This window comes from Aegilops tauschii, chromosome 7, assembly GCF_002575655.3.
Source record: "Aegilops tauschii subsp. strangulata cultivar AL8/78 chromosome 7, Aet v6.0, whole genome shotgun sequence".
Classification (NCBI taxonomy): domain Eukaryota; kingdom Viridiplantae; phylum Streptophyta; class Magnoliopsida; order Poales; family Poaceae; genus Aegilops; species Aegilops tauschii.
In genome coordinates, this window is record NC_053041.3 from 407,537,244 (window position 1) to 407,550,167 (window position 12,924).

General features: G+C 40.5%; 1 long non-coding RNA gene across 5 annotated transcripts; it reads right to left on the minus strand.

The window, feature by feature from the left end:
• Positions 1-299: 299 nt before the first annotated feature.
• LOC109742253 (uncharacterized) lies at positions 300-10,205 on the minus strand. 5 transcript variants are annotated; one of them, XR_012189039.1, is made up of 8 exons: positions 9,486-10,179; positions 8,980-9,050; positions 8,700-8,773; positions 8,213-8,458; positions 3,581-3,777; positions 2,978-3,054; positions 2,231-2,335; positions 300-563 (listed from the first exon to the last, which is right to left on the minus strand). It is a non-coding gene; the product is annotated as an uncharacterized lncRNA (long non-coding RNA). The 5 variants fall into 5 exon arrangements; XR_012189037.1 differs by having other exon boundaries at positions 8,718-8,773; positions 9,486-10,160; XR_012189035.1 differs by lacking the exon at positions 8,980-9,050 and having other exon boundaries at positions 8,718-8,773; positions 9,486-10,205.
• Positions 10,206-12,924: the final 2,719 nt, after the last annotated feature.

Consider the following 12,924-nt stretch of genomic DNA (forward strand, 5'->3'; position numbering starts at 1 on the left):
TTGCAGATTTAAAATCAATGATGTATATAAACTGGTTCATCAGGAGGTAAGGGGGCGAGGTGGGATTATTAAAGAAGCAGCCGTTCTCTATGAAATGTGCCTTCGATGCTACTGATTAGGGAGGTCGATCTGGCCCACTGGCAATTTGTTTTGGGCCGGCACCGCAGGACGGGTACGAGCCAGATTGTCCTATGGACGGCCAACTTTTTTTAGTACCACCTCGGATAAGCACGATACAAAATAAGTTTTTTTTAAAGAAATATAAAAACTGAAAGCGTAAATTCATGGGAAGAAGCGTATTATGACGGTGAACCCAGCAAAGTCAATCCATGCTTTATTATTATAGGAAAATTGCCCGTGCGTTGCAACGGGAGAAATACAAGCCTCCTAGCGACACAGATCCTCCTAGTGACCCATTCCTATTGCCACTTCTCCTCTTCGCCACCATCGCCAATTGTGGTCAGATTGTCCAGCTATTCATGATGAACATGATCAATCCCAAGGTCATAAGCTTGATCATCATATACTCCAGCATGCCGCCTAGCAAGCCCCTTTTCAACTCACTAAAAAACATAGCATGAAGGCCAACTGAGTAAACATAATAAATTTGTGCTAAAATTTTATTAAGCATACATGTTAAATATAGCAGTTGAAACATACACGGCATCTCTGGACCTTGCTTCATGTCTTTAAGCACCAACAGTTCAGAGCAATTTTAAAATCAACAGAAAGTAGAATTAACCAAATCATATTTCATCAATTCAGCACCTGGTACAAATTATCTTCTCCATTCAATGCCAATTGTATTGCAATGTAAAACTTCATCAAAGTTTAATTTACTCCAATAGGAAAAAAACTATGGTAGTGCACATGTTACCTTGTGCATTATGGATTAAAATGAACCAACTATGTCACGGTCCTGATCCACATTAGTGAGTGAGTGTGATGTGTCATTACAATATGCAAGTACACTCAAGCGTGTACATTGAGTGTTGTAGGCCGCTTTCAGTAAGAAAAAAGAGCAGGTCTTGCTGATATAAAAGAAGCCCAACCTTCATTATCTACTTCATTAGTATAGAGGAAATGCAAGAACATGAGTTATTGCTTCAAGCGGCTTAATCAACATGAGGAAAATATGACCACAAGCTATGCATTGTGTTCTTATCTCCATGCTCTCCCTTGCCCTTTCAGATATTTCAAGTCACGTAGTTGTGTCCGTTGACAGGCTCACACCAATAAATTTTCAAAACATGTTTATGTTGAAATAACAAATATTTCAAATCAAAATAATCGATAGAATAGAAAAAATGTTTACAAATTTATTGTTCCATGTCAACTCCCTGTTTCTCAATTAAGTACCGGTTCAATTATGTAAAGTTGATCTTTGGAATTATTTGTAATTATAAGAATTAAATAAATGAGAAACTTTTTTAGGGCTGTCATTTAAAATGTAAATACCCTAAGACAAAAGAACTTACACCAAAGTTCAGTGGAGCGCAATTGAAAAATTAGTGAAATTACTTTTTATTTGTGCTAGGTTGATTGTCATAGATCATCATCTGATTCAGCTAGCCGATGAATGGTTTGTTTTATAAGGTCAAATTATTTATACATACGTTGAAGTGTATAGTACTCCAGAAGTTTTTGTATGTTAATTAAACATGCACAGAAGGTCCCCGATGGCTCATAGTCACACTAATCTACACGGACTGGAAACTGAATCACCATGGATAACATAACATCTCCAGGCAAAACCAGAGGATCTCAATCTATTTCCCTACCGGCTAACATCTCAAAGAGTGAGCTTATGGCAGAAAAGACGGCAAAAAGGAAGTGTACCATCATGAAGTAATACATGAGTTATGTCAGCAGTCCATGGCAGTTTTGCATCACGTTCGTCTTGCTGTCTAAGTGAGAAAACTGACAGAAGAACTTAACATACACGGGCAATGTGGTTCCTAAATTATTTGCATAGGAAATTTGACATAAATTACATCATACGAGTAAAATTTATCAGATTCCAAATCGTGCATTCAATGAACCAGAGAACACATCATGGCTTCAAGGAATTGAGTTACAGTGTGATGTAATCAGGAATAAACATAGAAAAGCCCGCATTTGTACTACTTGAAAAAAATTAACAACTACACTTGACCCTGTGTATGTTCAATTGCTATTTTTCTGGAAACAGGTGTACAAATCATATTACAATGTCAAGTGCATCATTTACCTTTAGAATAGCAACAATGTCCTCTCTGTAGTTGTTCTGTAAATAGCGACAGAAAATACACTACGATGACAATTGCCACAATGCAATCGACTCATGCCCAAACACCTGTCATGTATAAACATACAAAACATGACAGACTGCCACAACTGAATGCTTGCCAATTCCTCAGATTACTGCAGGCAACTGAAGGATACACAAAGTCACAAATAGTCTTCGGTCTTAGTGCAGATGGAGGTACATCCTTAATTTATTTTCTCAATGCATCAATGCTGACTTCCAATAATATAAAAAATAAAATACGTAGCACATTTTTGTAAAAGTATGGAAAACAAAAACCTAGGGTAATGACGATGGAAGCTATGGTTGCAGGAACACAAAGATCATGGTGAAGAATAAAGCCCAGACGGAACTCATGCCTTTTTCAGATTTCAGTTTCAAATAAATTGTAAATCATAAAAGGCTTGCTACTTCAAGGCTGCTCATGCTCCGACCATGTTGCATTTAGCTTGGCATGTGATCCCCAGCGTACCTAAGGATGTGCGGTTGGCGTTCTGGGAACGATTATTATTATTATTATTATTATTATTATTATTATTACTAGCAAAAGAGCCCGTGCGTTGCAACGGGACACAAATTTTAACTTATTAATTCCTCTAGAAAGGATGAACGGGTTAACTCTGCATCCTTTGAATAGTAATGCTTAATTTGTGTGATGCTTGAATTGGATGGTGAACAACAAAAACTCACCTCATCTCTCATTTTTCCTAATGTCTATCCTCTGCTAGCTTCATGAAGATGACCTCTTTGAATACTCTACATAGTACCTGTAGAAAGCAAATAATATGATTAGTTTTGGAGAACAATAGTTGGGTAAATAAAATATGATGCTATTCTTTTCATTACAGAGTGATGTGCCAGTGGAAAGTACCCATATGCATGTCTTCACTCTTAACAATCTCATGCCACGATTGCATTCGCAATCTAGGGAGAACTTTTCTCAGATAATGGAAAAAGATCAAACTCTCAGATAAGATTTATTTTTCTCTCTGATGAATTTTTTGTAATAACGAAAAAACTATCATAAGATCTCTTTTCCTGGTCTGATCAATTTTTGTAATAATGAAGCAACTATCAACTATTGGATGAAATGAATTACCCAAAAATATAGGGAGAATTATTTGAGTGAAGCTATAAGAAATGAATAAAATCATCCAGTAAGTTAGTCCACATGAAATCAATGAACATACTTCTCATGTCGCTGGCAGATTACCTTTGATAAACTATAAGCAAATAGTTATAGTTTTCTTGTCAAGAAAGGCAAACAAAATCCATCAGAAGACGTTAACTTACCATGGAATTGTATGTTTGTGTATCTTGTCGACAGAAGGTCTTAGCAACTGTCAAGTTTGGCAACTAAGCAGTGCCAAGGAATTTACTTCATAATTATGCACTCTGACAGGTAGCAATAGTAAGGTATTCCAGCGTTATTCCCTTTTGAATATAACGTTGTCGCCATCCCTTCCATCCGTCCTCTGATCTCCCTCTCCCTGGTGATCAACATTATTAGAATTCAGAATAGGACCAACAGTTTCTTACTTTACTGAACCCGAAAAACCATCGAGCGACCAGAGGCACAGCCACACACGCACACACGCGGATTCCATCGCCATCAATTTTCTTGAATGGATAGATAGATAGTACACTACATCATCCAATACTAAAAAGTATTAGTTGTCTTCCGCTCTTCCTTGTTGAAGCCTTGTCTGAAGTACATCTAGCCCCCATCAACTCAAAGGGAAACAAAAGAAGAATTCAAAATTGCGATTGCTGCTATCGATCACAGTCATGGCTCTTCACAAGCTTCTGCCGGCCTCCGTGCAGCCGCCCTGTAGAGCTACTCCACCACGGCCGCGCACTTCGACGGCGGCGCAGCGAGGGCAAAGGCCAAGCCGGTTGGCTACCTCGGCTGCTGGGATGATCGGGCTATTGTTGGCGCTGGGGCTGCACACGGCGCGCCAACAGCTCGCAAAACATCCCTCCATGACACCGAGCGTTTTCATGGCAGCTCCATGTTCCAGATGGCCGCCCACGTCCGGGACGATCGCTCTCTCGCCGGATCTTGGTATGGTGGCGGCGATGGATCCGTGGAGGTTGGATTTTTCTGTAGGGTGGGAGATGAGAGAAGAACGTGCGTGTTGACCGACTTAGGAGCGGAGGACGTGTTCGGATCTGTCTTGTTTTGGGCCTCTGATTCGTCTTCTAATCGGTCTCTTCGTTCGATTTGTTTGTTGGGCCGAACATGTTGAAGCCCAATATGCTGTAGGTCGCTTGTGTTCGATCTGAGCGGACGGAATTTCGATGGTAAGAAGCAATAGTATCACCTCGGATGTAGAAAATAATATAGGTGAAAAAAACTGAAAACGTAAATTCATGGAAAGAAGCGTATTGTGACGGTGAACCCGACAAAGTCAATCCGTGCTTTATTATTAGGAAGAGATAAGCAAAAGGGCCCGTGCGTTGCATCGAATTTTTTTTTCATAATCTTCAATGGCCATGACTATATTTTGTTGCATCACCGAGATAAACTATCACTCTCAATTTCATGAAATGATGAACATTTTTCAAAACTTCTGCACATACCTAAAATCGAGAACAATTTTCAAATCCGTGAACATTTTTACAAATTTTTGAATATTTTCTAAAATCAAGAACATTATCTAAATTTATTAATATACAATTTGCAAACATTTTTTTAAAATAGTAAATATTTTTCAAACAATTTTTTGAATCGGCGAATATTTCTAGAAATGAAAAATATTATTTTGGAAATTGGTGGCACAATTTTTGAAATCCACGAACATTTTTTTATCTAGCAAAAGGGCCCGTGCATTGCAAGGGGAAAAAAAATCATGAACATTTTGCTGCATCAGCGAGATACATTATTGCTCTCATTTTCGTGAAATCATGATCAATTTTTTAAAATCATGAACTTTTTTTAAACTCGTGAACATATCTGACATCATGAACATTTTATAATTTGTGAACATTTTTACCGATTTTCGAACATTTTCTAAAATCAAGAACATTTCATACTATTTGCAAACATTTTTCTTAATTGTGAACATTTTTAAATACTTTTTTGTTGAATAGGCAAACATTTCTAGAATCGAAGAACGTTCTTTTGGAATTGTTTGGTGGAACTATTTTTGAAATTCACGGACACTTTTTTGATTTAACAAACTTTTTTAATGCATTGTCATTTTTTGAATCAGCAAACATTTTATGAATCAATAAACTATTTTGTAAATTATAAATAGTTATTGTAAATTATGCACACAAGGTAATATTTTTTGAGCTGGCAAAATTTTGTTCAATTGCATTAATTTTTTGAATACATGAACTTTTTAAAAAAACATGAACATTTTTTTATTTCTCGAACATTTTTTTAAAAATTGTGAATATTTTGAGTGCGCGAACATTTTTTTAAATCACATTTTCTGAGTCCACAAGCATTTTGAATTATTAAACATTTTATTTCAAAATTCTCATTTTTTCGAATTTTTTTAATTACCAAATTATTTAAATTAGAAAAAACAAAGACAGAAAAGAAAAGGGAAAATAAAATACGAAAACTAAAAAACAGGCCATCCGGACATGGGCCAGCCCGAACAGGCGATGTTTCTTTTCCCAGCGCGCAGAGCACAATATAAAAGGTTACTACGGGGCCGGCCCATGCAGAGATTCCCCTTTGTGAAACGTTTTTATTATTTATAGATGACATCGGTGGGTAATATTTTGCAACTTTTGGAGCAATTTCAATGACGACAACCAGAAGCACTCAGTGCTTTATTATTAAAAAAATTAAAAAATGTGCCTGTGCGTTGCTAAGCCACACTCTCACTCAAGCTACGCCTCCTCCAGCTACTACACTCAGGTGGAAGAAATGTGGTTGGATAGGGAGGAGTGGTCCGAGAAGCTTGAAAGAGTGCATTTTTTTATTACTGCTAGTCCTGAATGATGCAAAATTTGTGATATTCCTTATCAAATCACAGTGACTTAAGACTAAGGAAAGAAACCCATTGGTTGGAGCTACTACAAATTCACACCCTCGATGTGAACCCGTTTTAGGTAGGAAAAACAACCAAGTTCTGGAACATGTAAACAAAAAATGATGTTGCTGACCACATTTGACGTACGGTCTATGTGTGAAGGCAATTCTTTATGCCGAAATATGTTGTGGATCCTGCATTATTATGGTTATATATTTTACGGCACAATGGATCAACATCTCACAATATTCCTTATTTTCAGTATAAAACCTTCATTGCCCAACACAGGACCCGATACGTAGTACTAACAATATCCACAATAACTGACTTGCATTTATTTTGGATTGAGTTGCACAAGTCAACCAATGTGTCATCTCAGAACCCAGAAACATGAAGGCTGAAACCACACCATCACCTCTTCTAATAAGCAATCCATACAAAATGTGTGCCCTGGCAAGCTCCAAAAGACATTATATTTGGTTAAGGACACAAACAGCACCAAAGCCAACTTCAGAGGAAAAAACAGAACCAAACCCAATGGTGCATGTACATTGTAAACTGATATGCATAAACTAACACACTTGAATAGATTTAGCATGGTTACTACACTCCCAACTTTTTCATGGTTACCTAGCATAGCAAATGAAATTAGTGCCTCAAACCTAGTAGGTAGTCTTCAACTTCTGTCATCAAATAATATCTAAACTCCGCCCGTGAGTAAATTAAATGTTGTCACTACCACAGGGATACGTCCAACATCAAAGAGTTTCTTTTTCACTTTCCAAATCAAAAGCAACATATACTCGGTAATTCAGTTCAACAATAACAGTAATTTATGATTTCCTACAGTTTAGAAAAAGCTCACATATCTATCTTGTGTGAAGAAATAGCTCTTCCAAATTGAGTAGTGGCCTGAATACTGAATTATTATTTTTGCTTTTCAGAGCTGGTAACTTGCTAACTTTCCCCTGTTGTCTAATTTCTGGACACATTAGCCTAATGGCAATAATATAGATAGAGTGACTTTGCTTCAGTTAATACATGCCTCTACTTCTAGTTCTAGTTGGTATAGTTGATTTCCAAAGATCCTAGGCGAGGAGGCAATATCTTTTAGATATAGTCAAGAACATAATCGAACAGGCTCGCTAAATTCATTTCACAATTATGCATAAGGAATCCTTGTTAAATATACTTGTCTCTGCATCCGGAGTGGGTGATACAGATTAAGTACAATAAAAACATGTTTATGCACCCGGAGTCCTTGGTCCTTATAAGAACTTTAGTTCAGAATAATTCAGTGAAATGACCGTAAATCTTCTGAAAGTAACGATATAAATAAGGGATATGAATAGGGAAACAAGCATATACACTGATTTTGAATGGATATAACTCTTCAAAAGTAAGTAATTGCTTAAATACTGAAGAAAAAAATTATTCTTTCAAAGCTGGTGACTTGCTAACTTCCCTCTCATCCTGCTACCAGTCAATAGACTACGTAAAAGAAAATAAAAGAAACAACAGGACCGCACTTACTACATATACATTATACCTCTAGACATGTACTAAAGATGCAACCAAATTGCAGCACATTTTTCTGCTCTGGTTCAAGCTGCATGTTTCCTACGTCCTACCTCAGCCAAAGAAACAACTTCAACTCAATTCTAGGTAGCTGCATTGCCTATGTCTGAAACCCAACATACGATTGATATTCCCAGCTGCATTGTCTATGTCTAAAACCCAGCATACAATTGCCTTATGTGCTAGATTCTCAAGAGAAGTTTTATTGTCGCTTCTGCAGAAAGTAGAAGCATTATTACATAAATAATAATGCTCTAGTAGTGCAGAACTGGATTGCATAATAAGTTGTGGTACATTGGGCAACAGAGAAGCTATGCATTGGGTATTAATTATCTTCTGAAACTGTAGTACATACCTCAGGTGAAGCATGGTCAGACGGAGTTCCGGTGAAGGGTGGAGCACGAGCGGATAGTGTTCCTGCTAAGTCGGCGGAACGACGAGATTGGATGGATACCGCCTGTGACCCGGTCATTCAGCAGTATCTAGGGGCCACTTTAGGGACTTCGTCATGCACAACTGCGTCTCCATCGATCCCTGCCCCAATGAACACCTTGCCGGATGCCAGAGTTCCACACCAATGAACACCTTGCCAGATGCATGCCTATACAGAGGGAGTACACGTGAAAGAACATTAATTCCATGTAGTAATACTGCTTATGTGAACTAATTATGGTAAACAAAATTTCAGCTAAAATAAAGAAAGATTGAAAACAGTTTAAATAAGTTTTCGAATATTTTAGTTATTCATACAAACATCTTCATGAAATATGGCTGACAACCTCCATATCAACAAACATGCAATTACAGATAGTTACAACTAAACTTGTCTGTCGTTGTCTTACTTCAAAGTAGGTGAGTACCTTGTCCAGCAGTGGCCTGAGCTTGGACAATTCATATCATTGCACATATATTTTTCCTACATGTATTATGACAATTTGTTCAGAAAAGCAGGTTAACTAAGAAAAGATGAATATATAAAGATTTATATATTAGATCTGACATCATAAATCTCCAAACAATTTTGTGCTCCCACTCTCTGCCAGCATTACAGAAGATGAGAAACTCTAGGCAATTTCCATGGAAATTTACCACATATCATGGAACTGGTATATTATATCATACCATGGTACACAATATTTCTTCTTTATCCTTTTTGTAATTCAAGCTTCAAAGAAATAGCCAATGAAAAGGTACTGAAAATGTCAAAACATTGGGCAAGATTCGTGAGAATGTCTGCTAGTATAACAATAAAATAGACAGATAAATAACCAAGCAATAAGTAGATGGTAAGAAACTAAGCATGGATGTCATTTTGAACCAAGCCTGAAGCTCTGTCTTATGGATTGATAACAATGGTGAGTGAACCATGGAAAGCAACTCAATTTCCTTCTTGTTTTCAGCTTGCTTGTACATCTATTTTTGTTCTCCCCTGTGGTCATCGAGTAAAATCAACATGCCACATATATCAATATTTTTGTTCATGTTATCTACGGAGTAAATTCTGAGCAGAACGGGCTAGCAGCACTGTACTTACTATATACCAACAATTTACTCGAAAGTAGCTGCTACCAAAAATATATACTGGTAAGCGACTGCTATACATGTGATTGCAGAGATGTTCCTCCAACCTGTACTGATCAGAGATTCTGAAGCAGAGCCAGCATAGCAGACGGTGGAAGCCTACAACAGCAATGCGTGGGTGAGGTCGGGACCGTCGGGCTCGCCGTCGCTGCTGCTGCGCGAGTCTCCACCTCCATCGCCGCTCTCGAGGAAGTCGTTGACGAGCATGGCAGGTCCATGTCGCTCTCGTGGCTGCCGTGGTGGCTCTGGCCCCTACCCTCCATGCATCCAAAGCCAGAGCTCGCCTCTCTGGCCGCTCTGTTGACGAGCGCCCAGATTCAAACCGCAGGGGAGCCATGCCCCAGTGGCTGAATTCGGAGAGAAGGCCTGCCTGGATCAATGTTCATGCTTCGGCTGGGGATCGACACCGATGAGCAGCCTGGATCTGAATCTGAAAGAGAGATTGGGTGTGCAAAGGGGATGAGGTGGGTGGCGGCGCCCTAGCGTGGCCTCAGGCAGAGGCAGGGCCTGGACCGGCGTGACGGTGGCGAAAGCTAATAGGATGAAGATCGAGGGAGTATGAGGTGGCTGCGGGTGTCGCGCTAGCCGCCACCGCCTGACTGTGCTTCGAGCCACCGCCGCCGCCTGACTGCTCTCTCCCAGCCTCCCAGGTAAGAGCCTCTCTCGATCTCGATGTACGAAGCCAAGTCGAGGGAGATTGACGAAAGAATAGGAAGGAGGCCGAGTCTGGTGCGGCAACACATCGTCCTTTTTTTCCTTGTGCGTGCAATCCAAATAACACACGTTTGTCAGATTTCATGTTTGCGTGTTTCGGGAGGTCAATCCGGCCCGGTGGCAATTTGTTTTGGGCTGGCAGCCGCATGCATAGTCAGATTGCACATGACGTGGTTCCCCGAATTAGTACCACCTCGCGTATATGTTTTAAATTCAAAATGAAAGCGTAAATTCACGGGAAGAAGCGTATTGTGACGGTGAACCCGACAAAGTCAATCCGTGCTTTATTATTAGGGAAAGATTAGGGAAAGACTAGCACACATGCCCATGCGGTGCAACGGGAGGGAAAAAATATCACAACCCCCGAACCCTCCCGCACCCCCCCCACACACACACACAATCCGCGGCACCACCTTTGTTTTTGCTCCTTCCCACCGCCAGGAACGGTGGCCGTCCACGTGGCCATGGCGCTTCGAAAGTGATTAACCCAAGGCGACGAGTTATCTTTGAACCGTGCCAACAAAGCAATGTATCTACCCTGGAAAAAAAAGGACACACCATTTATAACTTCAAAAAACTAATCTTGTCGAGGTAGATGTGAGCACCTCCCTCTATGAGCTACTCTGATGCATGTGGGTTGCTATAAAATAAAAATTCTCTCACAACCAAAATTCAGTAAGATTGTTGCCTGATATAAGCTTCCTTTACTCTTGTGTTGCCCAGTGGCCCGTGCAGATACATGTCACGAGCCCGTTTTGACCAGCGCAGATAAATGCATGCCGTGCATGTATCCCTTCTCCTTCCTTTATTGGCCCCCTCTTTCTTATTATATCTTTTTGATCCGACTCGATGATTCTCATAAACTCACGGTCGTATATAAATTGGTAAAATTTACTCTACAGAAGCGAGGTGGGACTATGTAATACTCAGCGAACCCACCAAAATGGCAGAAAACAATTCTAGCTTAGTTGGTTACTGCCGTGGTGAAGTTAGGACATGTCACGAGTTCGAATCCCCGCCCCAACATTTTTCTTTCCCTATTTTATGTAGCCCTAGAGCAGGCCCAACAACTGCACAAGCCCAGAAGCAATGGAGAGGAGGTGGCCCATAGCAGCAAACACACATACGGGAAGTGTCCTGTGTAAGCAATGGATTAATACCACCTTGCCAACCGTCGAAGCTTGAGACTGTACTGGAGTCGCGGAGATAGTAAAAGCTTATTACGATGGTGAATCCATAGAGTCAATCCGTACTTTATTATTATTATTACTAGCACACATGCCCGTGCGTTGCAACGGGAGAGAGAAAAATAAATTTTGCGATGGATCAGCTCTCAAACACGTACTACTAACAATACATGCTGAGTGTGCAACCCGACCACTGGCATATTGCGGCTCACTGATCTGAACTCGTAAGGATAAGCCTAACAAAATGACACGGAAAGATCATGCGAGAACGACATTCTGATGGCCACATCAAACATTGATTGAAACGCATGTGCTTCACTGAGGAGCGAATACCAATTTTCATGAAGCAGGCTCGGCCATATTATTGAGACGCACATCATAGCTCGGGGCTTGACTGATTTTGGACTGGCCAAACAATCTGGTGTTGGTGGAGGTCACAGCCATCCCCTTCACTATCCAGTTCTTTGGATCTTTTGTGACCTTGACGCGGGTGAGTATGGTGGCTGGGGTGGCAGAGATAATCTTATACTTGTGCATGGTAAAGTCTTTGCTAAGCTCATCGTGTCAAGGTAGAAGGTGAGGTTATACCACTTATACTTGATGTCCACCTCAACCGTCGCCGTCGAGGTGCACCAGAGTGACGATCGCAAAGTATTCTGCCCCTGCCAGTTGCCACCTTGACTATGCAATTTTAATGGTACCCAAGGAAGAATACTTCGTCGGTGTTGTCAATATCTTGCTTTTGTCCCCTCGCAAAAAAAAAAAGATCTTGCTTTTGTAGGAGCTCCCATGGCAATATGCAATGAGACGTGAGCATGTGTTTGGGGAGGTTGCACACACGGGGAGGAGGAACTACCCAAAGCGACGTTCATAATTTAATGTTACTATTCTTTTGCTTGAAGCAATTGGAGATAAAAAGATCAAATTGGTTGTATTTTAAATACAAATGATCTGACAATTCGTCTTTTTTGCTTGCAGATGTTTTTGTTATAATGTGGAATTGTATGATATGTTAATCATATATAATAGAAAATAGAAACTGAAAGCCAAACTCTATCGAAAAGATATGGTCGACTGTTTGTTTTACTTTTGTTTCAGGATATGGGTGCGTGTGCATCCCATTAATATGTGGATAACTCACCACAAAATGAATAACTCACATGTGCATCTCTCATAGAGCACGCGGCAGAACCTGGCGCCGCCTCGTTCGCCTCGCCTGCGAGCTTGCAACACCCGTCCCTACTACGTGTTGCATTTTGCATTATGTACACCATCTCATGGCAGACTTCACGAAGCTTGCTCCTCTCCGATACAGACCGTACACACGCGTCGGACTCACACAAACTCCACATCTCCATAGTACAACACATAATGCCCGCACGGACACGCCAGTGACAAGCGAAAGGAGGACACGTGCATGGGCGCATGGCGAAGAGCGGCCGGCACGGAGGAGTGGCGTCGCAACGCTGACATGCAAAGGATGAGCCCGGAGGAGGTACAGGCGGCGGGGGTGTAGGAGTCCAGCCAGCCAGCCGCGGTGGCATCCCACGGAGGTCCTGCACCAGCGAGGTGGCCGCCTGCTGTA